An 18,482-nucleotide genomic window follows, 5' to 3' on the forward strand; every position below is an offset into this window, starting at 1 on the left:
TTCCTGATGAGGCATGGGAGCTTTAGCGGCGTCTCACCGTGGCGGAGCTGTTCATCGTGCTGGCGCCACGCGTTTAGGCTACTGGTCTGCAGCTGGGGCCTTCCTTTTTCCTCCCTCGTCTACTACGCTCACAGAGGAGGGACCGGTGTTGTACTGCTTGTTGACGAGACGTCTACTCCCGCGAGTTTCGCGTACGTCTTCGGCTCTGGTTGGTCTAGCTCTTTCTAATAATGTTGGTGATGTCCTGGTTGATCGCTTGGAAGTTTCATGGAGTACGGAAATTTCTGGAAACATAGGTTCTCTAGAAAGGCGCGGTAAATGGGAGCCATACCGTTGATGCAGGAATTCACCAACTGCTGCTCGGTCACGTTTGGGTCATGACAGTCTAGTGCTTGAACCCTGAATCTTTTGACAAAATCATTTGCATGTTCGTTGTCTCATTGGTACATCCTTCCCAGGTCCGAGAAGGTAACTTGCTCAGACACGAAGAAGTACTTCTTGTAAAATGCGGTAACCATGTCACCCCAGTTGGGGATGCTGTTTGGCACGATGTTTTTGTACCACGTGTATGCTCTTCCGGTAAGTGATTTCGAAAACTTCCTTAGACGAAGAACGTGATTGTATTCGTGTTCGCCTAGGGACTCCAGGAATCGAGAGATATGCTCACGTGCATTTCCGGTGCTGTCGTACAGAGTGAATTTAGGAGAAGAGTATCCTCTTGGAAAAGGAATTCTTTGTATTTCAGGTGGGTAAGGGGGTTGATGCTGATGCATGTCTATTTCATCACTTTTGATTCAATTCCGAAGAAGTTGCTCCAAATCCTCTCGTGTGACAAAATTGGACGGCTGATTTCTCTCCAATGGGGTTATGGCACGAAGCTCTTCGTCCGCGAAGATACGCTCTGTTGAGGTGCCAGCGCCAGGGATGTTGTAGGCATTTCCCATCGGTTCTGGATGGCGTGACTCCTGTGGTAGCCGTTCTATCAGGGCTTTGAGAAAGACGAGTACTTCTTTCTGAATCGAGACCATGTCCGTCTGGGCTCTAACAAGAACCTCCTTTGTAGTGATTACTGCTGCGGTGAAGCTCTGGATGGTATGAAAAAATGAATGGCAACATTTCTTGGTAGCAAATGTAATCAGAAGAGACTACATTGTCGTGGTAACAAAGTAGGTTGGCTAAAATTGTATGGGCATCCATGGAAGTAAAAGGATTGGATGGATGCGTAAGCGGGCAAACTTTCCATGGTCACGAGTTTTGGCAGGATGGATCAAAAAGTGGCCATGACTACGAAGATTGGCTGGCTGGGATCATGGTCCTTGACATGGGAAGTGTGGGACACGACCCTTTGCGGGAAGGAGTGATGTTGAAGCGGATTCGGCTCTTGGAGAGGACGTTGAAACTTAAGGATCCAAATACTGTTTCGGATCATGGAGCAGCTTATGGAGATATCGCTGAAGCGAGCGGCTGCTGGAGTGAACGTTGAAGCGGAGCGGCTGCTGAAGCGAACGTTGAAGTGGAGCCGCTACTGGAGAACGTTGAAGCGGAGCCACTTCTGGAGAGAACGTCGAAATGCCGCCTTGAAACTCTCAGAACCTTGACGGTTACAATGTTGAAGCCGGAGACTGCGTCACTCAGCGTTCTGTCAAACTAGACGTCCCTCAAGTGAATAGTGGTTAGAAGTCCCTAGTTCCATCTATCGATCGTGCTTTCCAGGAGAGGTTAGGATTTGGGAACGACTTCCCTGGATGGAAACAACTTCTTTCCTGATGTAGTGTGGTTGAGGGATGCAAATATGTCTAAAGGATACGCCTTGGAGAAATATAGAATCTCACATAACTGTTTCATCATAGACTGCACGATTTTGTGGGCGAGGTCCCCAGAAATCATGCATCTCCTGACTGGAAAAGGGTCTCTGTGAATTCAGGAGGGTTGCTGATTTCCTTTGCCTCGATTTTGGAGAAATTGTTCCTGATCTTTACGTGTGATGAAATTAGATTGTTGATTCCCTTCTACTGGGCGTTCAAGAGCAATACGAGCCCCTTCATCTGTAAACGCACATCCTGCTGAAGTGCCTGCGCCGGATGTTAAAAGTATTCTTTGTCATCTCCCTCTTGGGTTGACGTGACTCTTATGGTGGACGCTCCGTCAGTGTCTTGAGGAAATAAGTATCTCTTTCCGAGTTATAAACACGTATGTCTGAGCCTTACGAGAACCTTTTGTCTTTTCATCAAATCAACAGTGGTAAAAGGAGGTCGGCTTCTTCCGTCTCTTCCAGTATCTTGCCCTGATGGTGGAGTAGCAGCGTCTCTGGTGATGGTTGGATTTGTCATACTTAAAGAAACGTTGGGGTGGCGGAAGCGGCTCTGGTTCTAGTGATCGTAGGTGTATCGTGCAGAGATGGCATGGTTTTGATCACGGAGTGTTGGAGCCATGGCGCTGTTTCGAAGGGTGAGGATGGCACGACTTTGGATGGTTGTGGAGCGGAGAAGATGGCGCTGGAAGGGTATAAGTTGTTAGCGCTGGAAAGGATGCAATCTGCTGGCGCTGGAAAGATGCAAGATGTTAGTGCTGGAAGGATGCAAGTTGTTAGCGCTGGAAGGATGCAAGCTGCTGGCGCTGGAAGGATGCAAGTTATTAGCGATGGATCGGCTTCGAATAGGTGCTGGCTTGGCGTGGGCGCTGGCTTGGATTTGGTACGGCGCGGACTGTTGGTTGGGCATGGTGCGGACTGTTGGATTGGCACGGCGCTGGCTTGGCGTGGCGCGGATTTTTGACTTGGCACGACGCTGGCTTGGCGTGGCGTGGACTGTTGGGCACCGTGAGGCTTGTTCTTGCGAGCCCAGTTATCTCTTTTCATACGTAGCTCAAATAGGAAATCCTTTCCTTATTCAAATTCCAAAAGTGTTATGCCTATAAAAGGGGTTGGCTCTCCCTTTTTCTTTGAAAGGCAAACAAAGCGCCTAATTTATGGTTTTGGTTTGAATTGATAGATAAAACTGTTATCTATGAGGGTTTTGGATTATTCTTTTGGAATGAATTGTTTTAGAATAATGTTGTTTTGGTTATGACTATAACTAGCAGAAGTACCCCGGGAAATATACGGAATTGTGAATGTTGTGCGACAGTAGAAAGCATGAAATGAAACATGAGAACAATATAGCTATCGGTTTTTATCATCTCTGTGAAGATTTGAAGTAGTAGACCATATATTTTTCCTAACAAGACTTACTCGGTTTTTTGGATCTCCTAACGGAATTGGATCTCCCGGGTGCAAGTCCGAGTTTTGTAGGAAGCGTCGCCGTGATCGCGAGAAGTCTCCGGTCACTCCTTGTCGTGTGATAGCTGATAATTGAGCCATTGAATCCCGAGGGGATTTTTTTCCTTCTACCATCTTGAGATCAGCGTTTGAAAGATGAAATCAGGAATTGAAAATTAATATTGTAACCGAGAGATTAATCTCCTACTGTGGTCGCCAATTGTTTGAGGGTGAAAACGGTTTCTGCTAATTTCGGTAATTTCGCGTGAGTGGGTGAGAAACGAGTCTAAACCCTAAACAATGTACTGCACAGGAGTAATTTAGATTCGAGAGATCAATCTGTAAAAATCCGGCCTAAACCAAGAAATGGCCGTTCCAGACTTGATTCGGTCACAAAGTGAATGGGAAGGGTTGGTTTTGGGGAAGGAAGCGAAGAGAGTGTTGAAACCAGAATAGTTGATTCTGGAAGAGTAGTTGTTTGACGACTTGTATCAGTTAGTGGAAAGCTAACAGATGGGGAAGCTAAAAATTGATTTCTGAGTGTTGTATGCTCCTGACCCAAACTTGTTGTTCGGTGGCAATAGGTAAGACCTATTTATACAAGTCGATGTGAAACGTACTCTGATCTCGTAAGAAATGAAAACTGATGAGTAAATGGGAGGAGGTGGTAACTGGTAATGCCTGGAATTGAAGTTCCATAATGAAGGAAAGCGTTTCATCATTACTCCCTTTATTTACTAACCGCCTCATTCTTATGACACTGTCTTGTAACGAGCGTAGTGTACGTCGCACGCTGTAAACCGCCAAATCAATACCCTAATGAGCATCCCCCAGTTTGTGTCATGTGTTGATGTCTCGAGTATTTTCGTGGAAAACATATAGCATGTTGTTGTTGTTTGGAAAGTTGAGCTTGGGAGACTTGCCGGCTCGGTGGTGACCCTCGACGGTCGAGATTTGCATCTTGAGAGGAAAGGTAGTCGTTGATTATTGCAACCCTTCGTTTGGTAGCAAGCGGCGTGAAAGTATGGACGGCATGGCTTTGACATGGTTAGGCGTGGCCAAGCTTGGATTTTGGCATAATTTAGATGCGGCCGAGAACTAGGGTTTTGGCATAGTTTGGGAGCGGCCAAAATTAGGGCTTGGCGTTGGGCCAAAGGTCGCCACGCGTTAGCTGGTGACCTTGGACGGCTAAGATCTGCATCTTAAATGGAAGGGTGTCTGTTGATTGTCGCAACCCTTCGTTTTGGAAGCCAACGACATGGAGAAAGGCTGGCATGGCTTTGGCACAGCGTTGCGGCTGGCATGGTTGGCATGCCTTGGCGTGGAGATGTGGCTGGCATGCCATTGGCACATGTGGAGCGCCGGCATGGTTGGTATGCTTTGTGCGCGGAGATGTGGCGCGGCATGTCGTTGGCACATACAGCATGGTTGGCATGCCTTGGCGTACAGATGCGGCTGACACGGCATGCCATTGGCACATGTAGCACGGTTGGCATGCCTTGGCGCGGAAAGGTTGCACGGCATGCCATTGGCACAGGTGGTGCGGCTGGCATGGTTTAGGCGTGGCCAAGATAGGATTTTGGCATAGTTTAGGCACAGGCAAAAACTAGGGTTTTGGCAAAGTTTGGGCGCGGCCAAAATTGGGGCTTGGCGTTGGGCCAAAGGTTACCACGCGTTAGCTGGAGACCTTGGACGGATAAGATTTGCATCTTAGATGGAAGGGTGGTCGTTGATTGTTGCAACCCTTCGTTTTGGCAGCCGTGAAGGAAAGGCCGGTCATGGCATGATTTAGGCGTGGCCAAGCTAGAATTTTGGCATAGTTTAGGCGCAGCCAAAAACTAGGGTTTTGGCACAGTTTGGGCGCGACCAAAATTAGGGCTTGACGTTGGGCCAAAGGTTACCACGCGTTATCTGGCGACCTTGGACGGCTAAGATTTGCATCTTATATGGAACGACGCTCGTTGATTGTTGCAACCCTTCGTTTTGGATGCTGTGAAGGAAAGGCCGGTCATGGCATGATTTAGGTGTGGCTAAGCTAGGATTTTGGCATAGTTTAGGCGCGGCCAAAACTAGGGTTTTGGCATAGTTTGGGTGCGGCCAAAATTAGGGCTTGACGTTGGGCCAAAGGTTACCACGCGTTAGCTGGCGACCTTGGACGGCTAAGATTTGCATCTTAGATAGAAGGGTGGCCGTTGATTGTTGCAACCCTTCGTTTTGGCTGCCAGCGGCATGTAGTAGGGCCGACATGGCTTTGTCATGGAGATGTAGCTGGCATGGTTTTCCATTGGCACGGTGGCGCGGATGGCATGGTTGGCATGCCTTGGCGCGGAGACGTGGCTGGCATGGTTTGCCATTGGCACGGTGGCGCGGCTGTCATGGTTGGAATGCCTTGGCGCAGAGACGTAGATGGCATGGTTTTCCATTGGCACGGTGGCGCGGTTGGCATGGTTGGCATGCCTTGGCGCGGAGACGTGGCTGGCATGGTTTTCCATTGGCACGGTGGCGCGGCTGGCATGGTTGGCATGCCTTGGCGCGGAGACGTGGCTGGCACGGTTTGCCGTTGGCACATGTGGTGCGGCAGGCATGTGGGCATGCCTTGGCATGGAGGTGTGGCTGGCACGGCATGCCATTGACACATGTGATGCGGCTGGCATGGTTTTCATGCCTTGGCGCGGAGGTGTGGCTAGCACGGCATGCCATTGGCACATATGGTGCGGCTGGCATGCCTTGGCGTGGAGGTGTGGCTGGAACGGCATGCCATTGGCACATGTGGTGTGGCTAGCATGGTTGGCATGCCTTGGCGCGGAAGTGTGGCTGGCACAACATTCCATTGGCACATGTGGTGCGGATGGCATGGTTGGCATGCCTTGGCGCGGAGGTGTGGTTGGCACGGCATCTCATTAGCACATGTGGTGCGGCTGGCATGGTTGGCATGCCTTGGTGCGGAGATGTGGCTGGCACGGTATGCCATTGGCACATGTGGTGAGGCTGGCATGGTTGGCATGCCTTGGCGCGGAGGTGTGGCTGGCACGGCATGCCATTGGCACATGTAGTGTGGAAATTAGGGTTTGGCCTATCGAAACCCTAATTAGCATTAAAAAAAGGTACCCTGGTAATTTTCTCGCAGACATATTAAAGGGTTCAGTAAATACGCTTGGTGGAGACATTATCACTCAAGTTATGTGACGTCACTGTTTGACTAGAGTTTTACGATTTTAACCCTAAGCTAAAAACCACCATCAACAGCAGTATTAATCTTTATGGTTTTATATATTGCAATTTTTATAGGATATGTGTGTTTGCGTCTGTGAACTATGATTGTCCCATACCTTGTCAAAAGTTAAGTCTGTCATATGTTGATATGCATGTATTGATAAAAGAATGAATGGACTTTTGACAAATACAAAAGTTAAGCCTATTATGTCATTATTGATGGAAGATAGGTTAAAATCTTTTGTTTGCAAGGATTATGTCTATTGTATGTCGTTATGCAAATAGTGATGGAAATAGAATGAATCCTTGTGTATTCCGCAGTATTTATCTTCCCTGATCCATATTTTTTATGTATTACTGTGAGGCTCCGTAAGTATGCTTATGTTGAGCACTATCGACTGAGTTGATTATTCTCTTATGATTAACTTAGTTGTTGCTCCGTAAGTTCTCTTTTATCGAGCATGACAATTAAATTCATCACTTTTTGTGGTTAATTTGGTTGTATATTTCCGATTAGATTAATTATGAGTCTCTTGTGGTTAATCTAATTGAGTATTTTTGGATTCATTGTTGTTCTTTCGGGAATGACATATTATGGGGGAGAGTTCTTAATTGAACTTGTGCTTAGTTACCAAATCTTTGTGGGGATTGCGGCAGTGGAATATTATAGGGGTTATCTTGTATGTTTATAAACTTCTTGATGGAAGCATTTAGCTTCGGCTATATGATTGCATCTAAATAAGTTGATATGTGTTTTCTTTTGGTCATGAAATGTCTCTTTCGGAAATTTCATTAGGATCTTGTTCTTGTACCTTTGCCAATGACAAAAAGGGGGAGAATTAATATGTAGTTCACACCACAAATACGTATGGTTTACGGATCATTATGTAAGGTTGAGTGGTTTCCATGTGAGATGGAGTATTGACTAAGGAGGAGTGATACATATCACTATAGTATTGTTGTTGAAGTTGTGATACAATTGAACTTCGACGATGTGTAATGATATTATGACACTGTATAACAATGATCGAGAACTCTGTTTTCTCATTTTTATAGCTACGGATTTTCAACAACGATGATGTTGAACTTACAACCTTTGGGATCATTGGAGTACTTGGAAGTGACGAAGATTTCAAGTAATGTTGAAGATTAGGCATGTGGAATGGGAGCTACAAAAGTTTGTTTATATTTTTTGTATTCCATATGTATTGATAGTGTTGTCACTAAAATTGACAAAGGGGAGATTGTTAGAACATTTCTCGGTCGAACTCGCATGCGTTGCTATCTCAAGCATGTTTTTCAATGTTAGTGATCAAAACTATAAGTCTTTATTTCTAGTCTATTATAGCTAAGTCTCGGACAAGGATAGAAAGTGTAGTTGAGCTCAAGAACTCCATGGCGAATCATCATACAAGATAAAGAACTACTCAAGGAACCGGTGGAACTTCATCGACAAAAAGGTATGTGGAGACTTGAACTTATCTATCACTCAAAAGTCTATCTACTCTATCTCCTATCTAGAGACAAAATTCGTGTTGCTATATAGACTTTGATTATACACATTTGGTATTTCGAGGTGAGATATGTGTTGGTAAGCTTTCGCTTTGACCAAGTTCATCTTTACCTAGTGACGAAAGTCATGATATGTTTCAATCACTTTGAAAATTGTTTTGACGAGAAACTGTTTGTGAATAACAACTATATAACGTCCTCTAAAAATGTTTCAATGATTGAAATGAGATTTTAGATTATATAACCATTGACGGATATAAGCATTGTGTGGAAATACATATATGTATAAGTCTTTATTCCTTGAACCGAAGTTTGCGAACTTTGTTGATCAAGAGAACCAGAACAAGAGCTGGGAACTCGGTCCGCGAACTGGCGGAAGTTCTCGACCCGAGAATATCTACTGGAGTTTGAGAACTCCTTCCGGGAACTTAAGTCCGCGAACCCAGACCGCGAAACTGAGTTGGTTATATTTAAAGACGGTTGTTTGTGAACTTATATTTATATAAACTAAGGAATGCAAATTGCAAACTGTGGCTATAAAGTTCATGAACCGATTCGAGTGAATCAAATCGTTTTTTCTTCGATTGTGTCTTGTGTAGTTACATAAGATTTCCTTGCAATTGAACAACTCTCTAACTAGTTCATTTGAGTCATTTGAACTAGTTATGGTGAAGAAGAATATGGTTAATATGAAATTGTTCATATGGCTAACCATTTGGTTAACTATTGTTGAACCAACAAATGTACAAGTTTGGGTATGGTTACACAAACCTAGAAACGTGCATTTCATTTGTGTGTAACAAGCTAAGTTTTCGATCTAACGGTTGAAAGATCTTAGCTTGAATCTAATAAGGTTTTCATCTAACGGTGAATATTGAGTACTTTGTTACTAAGCTAACATTGATTGCAAACCCTGATTTGAAAGACTCTAACAACTGGGAAACCTAATCACCACACCTTCTGTGTGATACTAGTTATGTTAGCTAAAGTCGATTCTCCAATACATCAAAATAGGAAAACTAAACCTAAGTCCAAGTCTACTAAACAAGCCCATTATACAAGGCCTGGTCCACTAAGGTTAATTAACGTTCTCTAACAGTCAAAAGGATCAACTAACATTCAACGTCAAAGTCAAAAGGTTCACTGAGTCAAATCGGTCAAGGGTCTAACTCAGGTCAAGTCAGGGAAAATCGATGAGTCGACTCAATCCACAAGACTGATTCAGGTTATACAAATCAAAGCCCTTGCACAGGCCAAACTCTCTGTTGTCGTAGTTTCATTTCCAACTCTACTTCATTAACATTTCAAATCTACTAAACTCAAATTATACATTCATTCTTAAACAACTTTGAATTTCAATTACAAATGTAAACTAAATTTACCTGCATTTGCAGTTCCAAGCTTTCACGCTTCCTACTTACGACGAACTCTATGTTCAACCATCTAACCTCTCTTCATTCTACAACATCATACAATTTCACAATTCTCAAAGCATCAACACATTCTCATGAACTGTAATACCATCTCAGTTCCATCACCTAATACATCTTAAATACTAAATTCATCTCACACTTCTTGATCCACTAATCTTATCTCCAACTGTAATTCAAACTCAACACAAACAAACCCACCACCACTTGCAATATCAATTGCATTCATCTTGTTCATCCACAACCAAACCATTACAAAAACATTACCACTAATCATTCACCCAACACAGATCAAACAACATTCTCTTCTCTACTTACACTTCTCTTTCAGTTCATAACTTCCTTGCAACCACCACACCAGTAATAACATTAACAAACTGACTACTCCATTCATCACAATAAATCACCAAAGCTCAACATACCAGTTCATTCCATTCATCCGGACCTCACTGCAACTCTAAGCGATTCCAGCTCCATTCACATATTCTGCACCACTATCCCTGGAACTAAAGTTCAGCTCCATACTCAACTCAGATCAACTCCTCCACCAACAGTTCTATGCTTATATCTCAGGTCTCGTTCAACTTCAATCATTAACATCTCAACCTCAACTGACATTCATAACACAATAACACCATCACCAGTTACTCCCTGTAGCTCAATTATAATCTAAATCTCATCCCACAAGTTCATTGTAAAGTAATCCCAAACTTAATTCAATTCGTAATCACACAAGACCTCCAACAAGTACATCTCCAGCCAACCATTCTCCAGTGAATACTAACACTAACAGCTCCATCTCTAAAGCCATGTTACTCATAAACACCACCACTTGTAAACATTCTCATTCCTGCAACACTAATTCAACCTTCATATTTTCTTGCACTTTCTTTATTCAATCTAGTTCAAAGTAAATCAATACAAACCTACTTCATCCATAGTTCCACTCCATATCCATATCATAACACAATTTCAATAACAACTATACAACTCAACAATTCAATGATTCATCCTTCATGTATCAAAATTAAAGAAATTAAAAGCTTACCCCAGTAACAACATCCATTGAATTGACATTCCTTCACACTTGCATCTCAAACCCATGAACCCTAACTGAAATTGCTTCTTTCTTCTTTCCAGGAATATCAACTCCACAAACCCTAATCTCAATCTTTCTGCTACAACTTCTTTATCAACACCAGTTTCATCTTTGAAATACTCAATCCATGAAGTTCGAATCTCAGAAACTCTAATTATCTTTTCCTTTCAGTTCAACTTCAGAAGAACTTCACTTCATCAATTAAACACCAACTCTGTCCTCAATCAGCCAAACCCAATCTTTAATTCTTCTTATACATCATTAATTTGAACTTTAATTCAATTCTCTGAGAAACCCTAACTTGGTTTTCTGATTCATCTTCAAAACGATCTCAAAACTTCAATTAAACATCTACCCATGCTTTCTCATCCAATAGTAGCTCTTTAAATCATCTTCTTAATCTTCAGAACATCAAACAAATCTATAAACCTTAATTTCGATTTACAGCAACTCAATCTTCTCCTTCATCCCGTGCTTAATATACCACAACATCATCACCATATTCTACTTAATATTCTCTCCATCATCAACTAGATCTCTCAAACCAAACTCACAACTCTCAACTAACTCGCAGGCGAAGAACAGGAAGAAGAGAAGAAGAAAGAACGAAAAGAAGAAAGAAAATTGAAAAAAAAAAAAAAAAAAATAGAAATGAGAGTTTATCTTCTCGGTCAATTGGGGATAAGGCCGACCAGAAATTACTGAGGTACCCAAAAGCTTGTTTAAGGGCAGCCAGGTCGGTCTAAAGAGAATTACTAATTTTCCTTCAAACTAAGCGAATTATATCTTCTTCGTCCGGTATCTGAATGATGCGTTCGAATAGTCCATTCCACGTAACTTTTCGAGATCTACCTAATTACACTAGATTCGTATCTAAATCGTTGTTATATTAATTTCTATTAATTATCATTCGTGTTAAACTAATCGAGTTATTATTGACTAAAACATCTCTTGACCATTGCTAGACCAGTCAAATAGCGTTGACGAGCTTGAGGGTCCTTACATTCTCCCCACCTTCGTCCTCGAAAATCAAATCATCCTTCTGGTCTTCATAACTCCCCACCTTATAGAAATAATCCTATCTCTTATCTAAGCGCAAACAACAAGAAATCAAGCACAAACCTATAAGGCTTTCTACTACTAAAATTTGTGGCTTTATGTTCAATAGATAAATTTCTATTCCAGTAAGTTACTAATTCTAATTATGAGAGGATACTCTATAATAAAGTTTCTAAGTAAAATTTGGGATCTATCAGTCAACTAATAGAAGCAAGTCTCCCTTCAATGCCTAGTGATACAAGAATGCAGTTGCCCTGTCTAGGTTCGCGACGCCTGACAATGCCTACCTACGTAACAAGTATCACCCGAACACATCAGAATTACCAACCTCACTATTCCCCGGTGCTGGATTAACTAAGTATTAATTTATTAAGATTAATTAGTCTCTAAACTTTTATCGTAATAGGTGTAAGTCTTATAAATTTACTTCACAATATATATAAATAGTTTACATCAATTTAGGTACTTTAATCTTCCAAATTATTATTTTTATTTTTATTTTAATTATTTTTTTTTATTTTTTGTTAATTATAAAAGAGGACATCAGAGGCATATAAGTAATTGGTGTAAGTTTTAATTATTATTATTATTTATCTTATCAGTTAAGTAATCCAAATTCGATTTCACGTCAATTTATAATATCTGATATTTTAATTTTAGTGTAATACAATATATAAATTAAATTTTCCAAATAATATTTACTATAGATTTGCTACTAGCTTAATTGCTCAAATATTATTATCAACTGTAGTATTATTGTCATTATTCTTAAGTTGATAGTCCAGATGGTATACTAAGCATTAATCTTCTAATAAGACTCTACATTCACATAAAGATTGATATAATAGATTTTACTTATCAAGAATGAATCTGTATACTATATCTTGTTATAAATATTAGCGTTGGTAAGTTAATATGGTTTAAATTTGAGTCTGCATAAAATTATAATATACCTTAATAGTCTTTAGATTTTGCTACTAATGTAAAGTATTCTATTGATATACGAATTTACTTCCTTTTTAAGTCTAATATTACGCTAAGCATTCGTATACTATTATTACTATTTCATGTATATTTGTTTCATTCTAAAAATTTACTTCATCATTTGTAAAATTAAAGATAATTACGGTACAAGGTTACTAACAAGTTGAGTCCTTTTATTTTGTATGTTATATCCTCGCTTTCTTAAGTCTAACGCCTAACAAGTATTATATTAATTATCTAGTTTAAACGAAAAACATATATCCCTAATTTGTCGTTAGTTTAATTTACAAAACATAAACATAGATAAGCGCTATTCATTTTTCCATAACTATTTAATCATAATTATTATTTTCATCATTATATATCTTATTGAATTTTAGTTAAATTGAGGTCAATATGATACTAACTGAGAAATGCTAACATTACTTATTAAAATTATTATTACTATTATTATCATCTATATTTACTATAATAATATTTTTATTATTAACGTTGATGGTCAAACTATTATTCTAACTGCTCTTACAAATATTATTAAGTCCCAAATATACTAATAACATTGATGTAATTATAATTTGTTGACTCTACGTATAAGTCAAGGTACTCAATAAATTTCTATGTGACTTTCAAGATCTATCAATAATAGTAATCTCACTATTTTTATAATATTGGATTGTGTACGTGTTCATAATTTCAAACTAATTATTCTCCAATCTTTATTAGCTAAAGTTATTGGTGTACCCCACAATTTTTACTTCATTACACATGCAAACAACCAAACAAACAAATCTATCAATCAAATAATTTTTTTTTAATTATTGATAGCTTTTAGTGATTAAGATTTATCTCACAACCCAACCCAGTTCCAAACTAACCTATTTCACTAACTAGCAGTGGATATTCCTATCTTTTCCCATATAAGATCTAATAATGAGCTCTAATATCAACATTGTAGCACCCCCAAAGCTAGCAACTGACTAATCCAGGAGATTAATTAAAATACAAAGACACAAAGAATCTAAATCATATACTTAAGCATTCAATTAAGAAATCTAATACAAAACTTAACCCAAAAGCTAGCCCCGCTCTGAATATGCATATATACAAAAACTCCTCTCAAATAATACATATACGATAGTTGTTTGGTTTACAAATATAATATACAACATAATAAACATAGCAGAAATTAATCAACTAACGAACTCAACCCTTGAAGATTTCGCTGCGCAACTCTGATCTGTCTCTGAAACTGAAAGTGGGAATGGGTGAGCACATCATCCCTAAAAGGGGCGCCCAGTAAGAATAACAACTAACTTTCAAGTAATCATTGAAAACTGATGAAAACGCGGAATACAGTAAACCACAATGTATAAATTTTTCAAAGTAATTAAGAAGAACAACAAACATCCATGTATGATACATGTGTTTCCCGCACAATACTAAAGAATAATATTGAGGTGTATCTCCCTAGTCGTATAATATTGTGGTGTATCTCCCTAGCCGTGTAATATTGCGGTGTATCACCCTAGCCATAGAATACTAGATATGTAAAGTTTGGGGCACACGTCTCACACTCAACATTCAAACAAACAATCTTGTATATGGAACTAACTCCTTCATCAAACAATTTATAATATTTGTGTTAACCACACTCAATAATAATATTGCGGTGTATCGCTCTAGCCATGTGCATAAAAGATGAATTCATGTAGGTATAAAAGAAGGAGCGGTATTCTATATATTACAAATGGAAATTATTATTTCCCATAACAATTCATAATACAAACAAACATTACAAGTCCTTTCCAATCCATGGAAATATTAAAAGAATCAACAGAACTTTCATAAACCAAAACTAAACAATGTATGGAATGCATAAACAGACAATGTACGAATTCGATAAACATAAACTTTTGTAAAAGAAAACAACAATGGTCACAAAAGGGTTAAATGTAAATTCCCACCTCTTTCGATGACAAGCCATGCCTACCTCGAGATTCACGATCCACTGGTTCATCCTTTGAATCGATCGTTGTTAATATAGTCTAACTGTTAATCACACAAGAAGTCTAAGAAGCTAGCCAAAATGACTCACACAAGAATCATACAATTCTATCTAATGATTCTAAGTCCATTTAAAGTTCTACACCTTTTATTTATCTATCTCTAGCAAATATAAGGTTTACTAACTCAATTAGTTTGGTTTTATAGTCCATTAGCTAAGTTTTATGAGTATCTACAACTTTGTAAAAGAAACCAAAGGCCAAATCAGACCATAAGGGTCCAATACATCAAAATAGGAAAACTAAACCTAAGCCCATGTATACTAAACAAGCCCATTATACAAGGCATGGTCCACTGGGGTTAACAAACGTTTTCTAACAGTCAAAAGGCTCAACTAACAGTCAACGTCTAAGTCAAGGTCAAAGTCAAAAGGTCCACTGAGTCAAATCGATCATTCAGGGAAAATCGATGAGTCGACTCAGTGCACAAGACTGATTCAGCTTATACAAATCAAAGCCCTTGCACACGCCAAACTCTCTGCAGTCGTAGTTTCATTTCCAACTCTACTTCATTAACATTTCAAATCTAGTAAACTCAAATTATACATTCATTCTTAAAAAACTTTGAATTTCAATTACAAATGTAAACTAAGTTTACCTGCATTTGCAGTTCCAAGCTTTCACTCTTCCTACTGACTACCAACTCTATGTTCAACCATCTAACCTCTCTTCATTCTACAACATCACACAATTTCACAATTCTCAAAGCATCAACACATTCTCATGAACTGTAATACCATCTCAGTTCCATCACCTAATACATCTTAAATACTAAATTCATCTCATACTTCTTGATCCACTAATCTTACCTCCAACTGTAACTCAAACTCAACACAAACAAACCCACCACCACATGCAATATCAATTGCGTTCTTCTTGTTCATCCACAACCAACCCATTACAAAAACATTACCACTAATCTTTCACCCAACACAGATCAAACAACATTATCTTCTCCACTTACACTTCTCTTTCAGTTCATAACTTCCTTGCAACCACCACAGCAGTAATAACACTAACAAAATGACTACTCCATTCATCACAATAAACCACCAAAGCTCAACATACCAGTTCATTCCATTCATCCGGACCTCACTGCAACTCTAAGAGATTCCAGCTCCATTCACATATTATGCACCACTATCCATGGAACTAAAATTCAGCTCTATACTCAACTCAGATCAACTCCTCCACCAACAGGTCTATGCTTATATCTCAGTCTCATTCAACTTCAATCATTAACATCCCAACCTCAACTGACATTCATAACACAACAACACCATCACCGGTTACTCCATATAGCTCAATTATAATCTAAATCTCACCCACGGCTTCATTGTAAACTAATCCCAAACTTAGTTTAATTCGTAATCACACAAGAACTCCAACAAGTACATCTCCAGCCATCCCTTCTCCAGTGAGTACTAACACTAACAGCTCCATCTTTAAAGCCATGTTACTCATAAACACCATCACTTGTAAACATTCTCATTCCTGCAACACCAATTCAACCTTCATATTTTCTTGCACTTTCTCTATTCAATCTAGTTCACAGTAAATTAATACAAACCTACTTCATCCACAGTTCTACTCCATATCCATATCATAACACAATTTCAATAACAACTATACAACTCAACAATTCAATGATTCATCCTTCATGTATCAAAATTAAAGCAATTAAAAGCTTACCCCAGTAACAACATCCATTGAATTGACATTCCTTCACACTTTCATCTCAAACCCATGAACCCTAACTGAAATTGCTTCTTTCTTCTTTCATAATTCAATTCTAGGAATATCAACTCTACAAACCCTAATCTCTATCTTTCTGCTACAACTTCATTATCAACACCAGTTTCATCTTTGAAATACTAAAGGGTTATTTTGTTTTTGGTACTAAGGTTTTGTCCAAATTTTGAGTTTGGTCTAACATTTGTCCAGCTTGGTGTTTGGTACTTGGAATAAACGTTGACTAGCGTTGACTCTTTAAAAACTGTACTTCTGTTTAATGTTTATAAATAAATTTAAATAAAATTTAATTACTATGGATAATTACTATTATACCCTTCCATTTTATTAATATGGACCAAGAAGTATAATCTACAGATTCCTTCGTTCTTTCTCTTTCTTTTAGAAGCTGTGAGAAAAAGAGATGATTCTCCTAGTGGCGGTTTTGATGGTTTTGGTTTAATCGACAATGAAATCGATAGGAGAGTTAGTGAATGCTGGTATTGTTGTAGTTGTTGTTGGTAGTACTGTTTTGATACATGTATTATGATTCTAGGGTTTTGTCAGTGAGGAAGAAGAGTTTAGGTTCTCGGAGACTGTCGCTGCATGATGAGTTGAAGCAGTGTATGAAGAGATAGTCCACAACAACAAAAAGAAGAAGACGTCCAAATGATGAAATGAGTAGTTGTAAAAATTGATGATTTCTTTTGATTCATTTTGGGAATTTTGTTAAATTAGGGTTCTTTTGTTCCTCATGAGATTAATTTTTTTGATTTTATTTTATTTATTCATTATGATTTTGAGTTGATTTATTGAACTGAAGAAGAGGTGAATTTGGTTTAATTTGAAATCCGCTGGAGCTTATTCAGTGTATTTAAGCTTATTTTTCTTTTATGATTTGATTAAATTGATTCAGTTCGAGATATGGGTTTCAATTAGGGTTCTTGAGAAATTAAATGGGTTTGACACTTTCAGTGTTACTGAAATTGAGAATCTGGTGGTGAATCTGAAATCAAGTTTGGCGAGATGGAATTGGGGAAGAACATGATAGATCGGGGTCAACTCAGTGGGTATACTTGTAATATTCTCATCTCTCTAATCAGTTCAATTAAAAATCATAAACAAAATCAGAACATGTATTTCTTCGTTCTTAGCTTCATCACCTCAATCATTATCAATAAAGTTAGCTCATGTTGATTGTGATAGTAAGATATATTAAAGAATGATTTGTCAGGTAAGACTTTATTTCTTAGATTGATTTGTGTTGTTTTTTAGAATACAATGGGTATAATTTGTTGAGTTTGTGGACCATGTAAGACATGAGTTATCCCAGAATGGGATTGAACTAAGTCTTGATGTTATCTGTTACAAGAAAAACTTACATGTTTAAGATTACAAATACTGTACTATCAACTTCGATTAGTTTTGGAATTCAAGGTCATAATTTAAAGTTCGTTGAATAGTGGTGGTGGAGGTGATGGTGACAGATATCAAAAGACGGAGAAGAAGATTTTCCAAACATAATATTTTTTTGTCAATATTTGTAAAGTAGAAGGATATAATAGTAAATTTGTATATTAATTAGATTTTATATAATATTTTTAATAATTACTAAACATAAGTCAAAAGTTAACCAAGTCAACCCTAGTCAACGTCTTTTCCAAGTACCAAACACCAAGCTGGACAAATATTAGACTAAACTCAAAAGTTGGACAAAACCTGAGTACCAAAAACAAAATAACCCAATACTAAATCCATGAAGTTCGAATCTCAGAAACTCTAATTATCTTTTCCTTTCAGTTCAACTTCAGAACAACTTCACTCCAACCCTTTCCTCAATCAGCCAAACCCAATCTTTAATCCTCTTATACATCATTAATTTGAACTTTAATTAAATTCTCTGAGAAACCTAACTTGGTTTTCTGATTCATCTTCAAAACGATTTCAGAACTTCAATTAAACATCTACCCCCTCATCCAACAGTAGCTCTTTAAATCATCTTCTTAATCTTCAGAACATCAAACAAATCTATAAACCTTAATTTTTATTTACAGCAACTCAATCTTCTTCTTCATCCCGTGCTTAATAGACCACAACATCATCACCATATTATACTTAATATTCTCTCCATCATC

This window comes from Papaver somniferum, chromosome 11 (assembly GCF_003573695.1).
Source record: "Papaver somniferum cultivar HN1 chromosome 11, ASM357369v1, whole genome shotgun sequence".
Classification (NCBI taxonomy): Eukaryota; Viridiplantae; Streptophyta; class Magnoliopsida; order Ranunculales; family Papaveraceae; genus Papaver; species Papaver somniferum.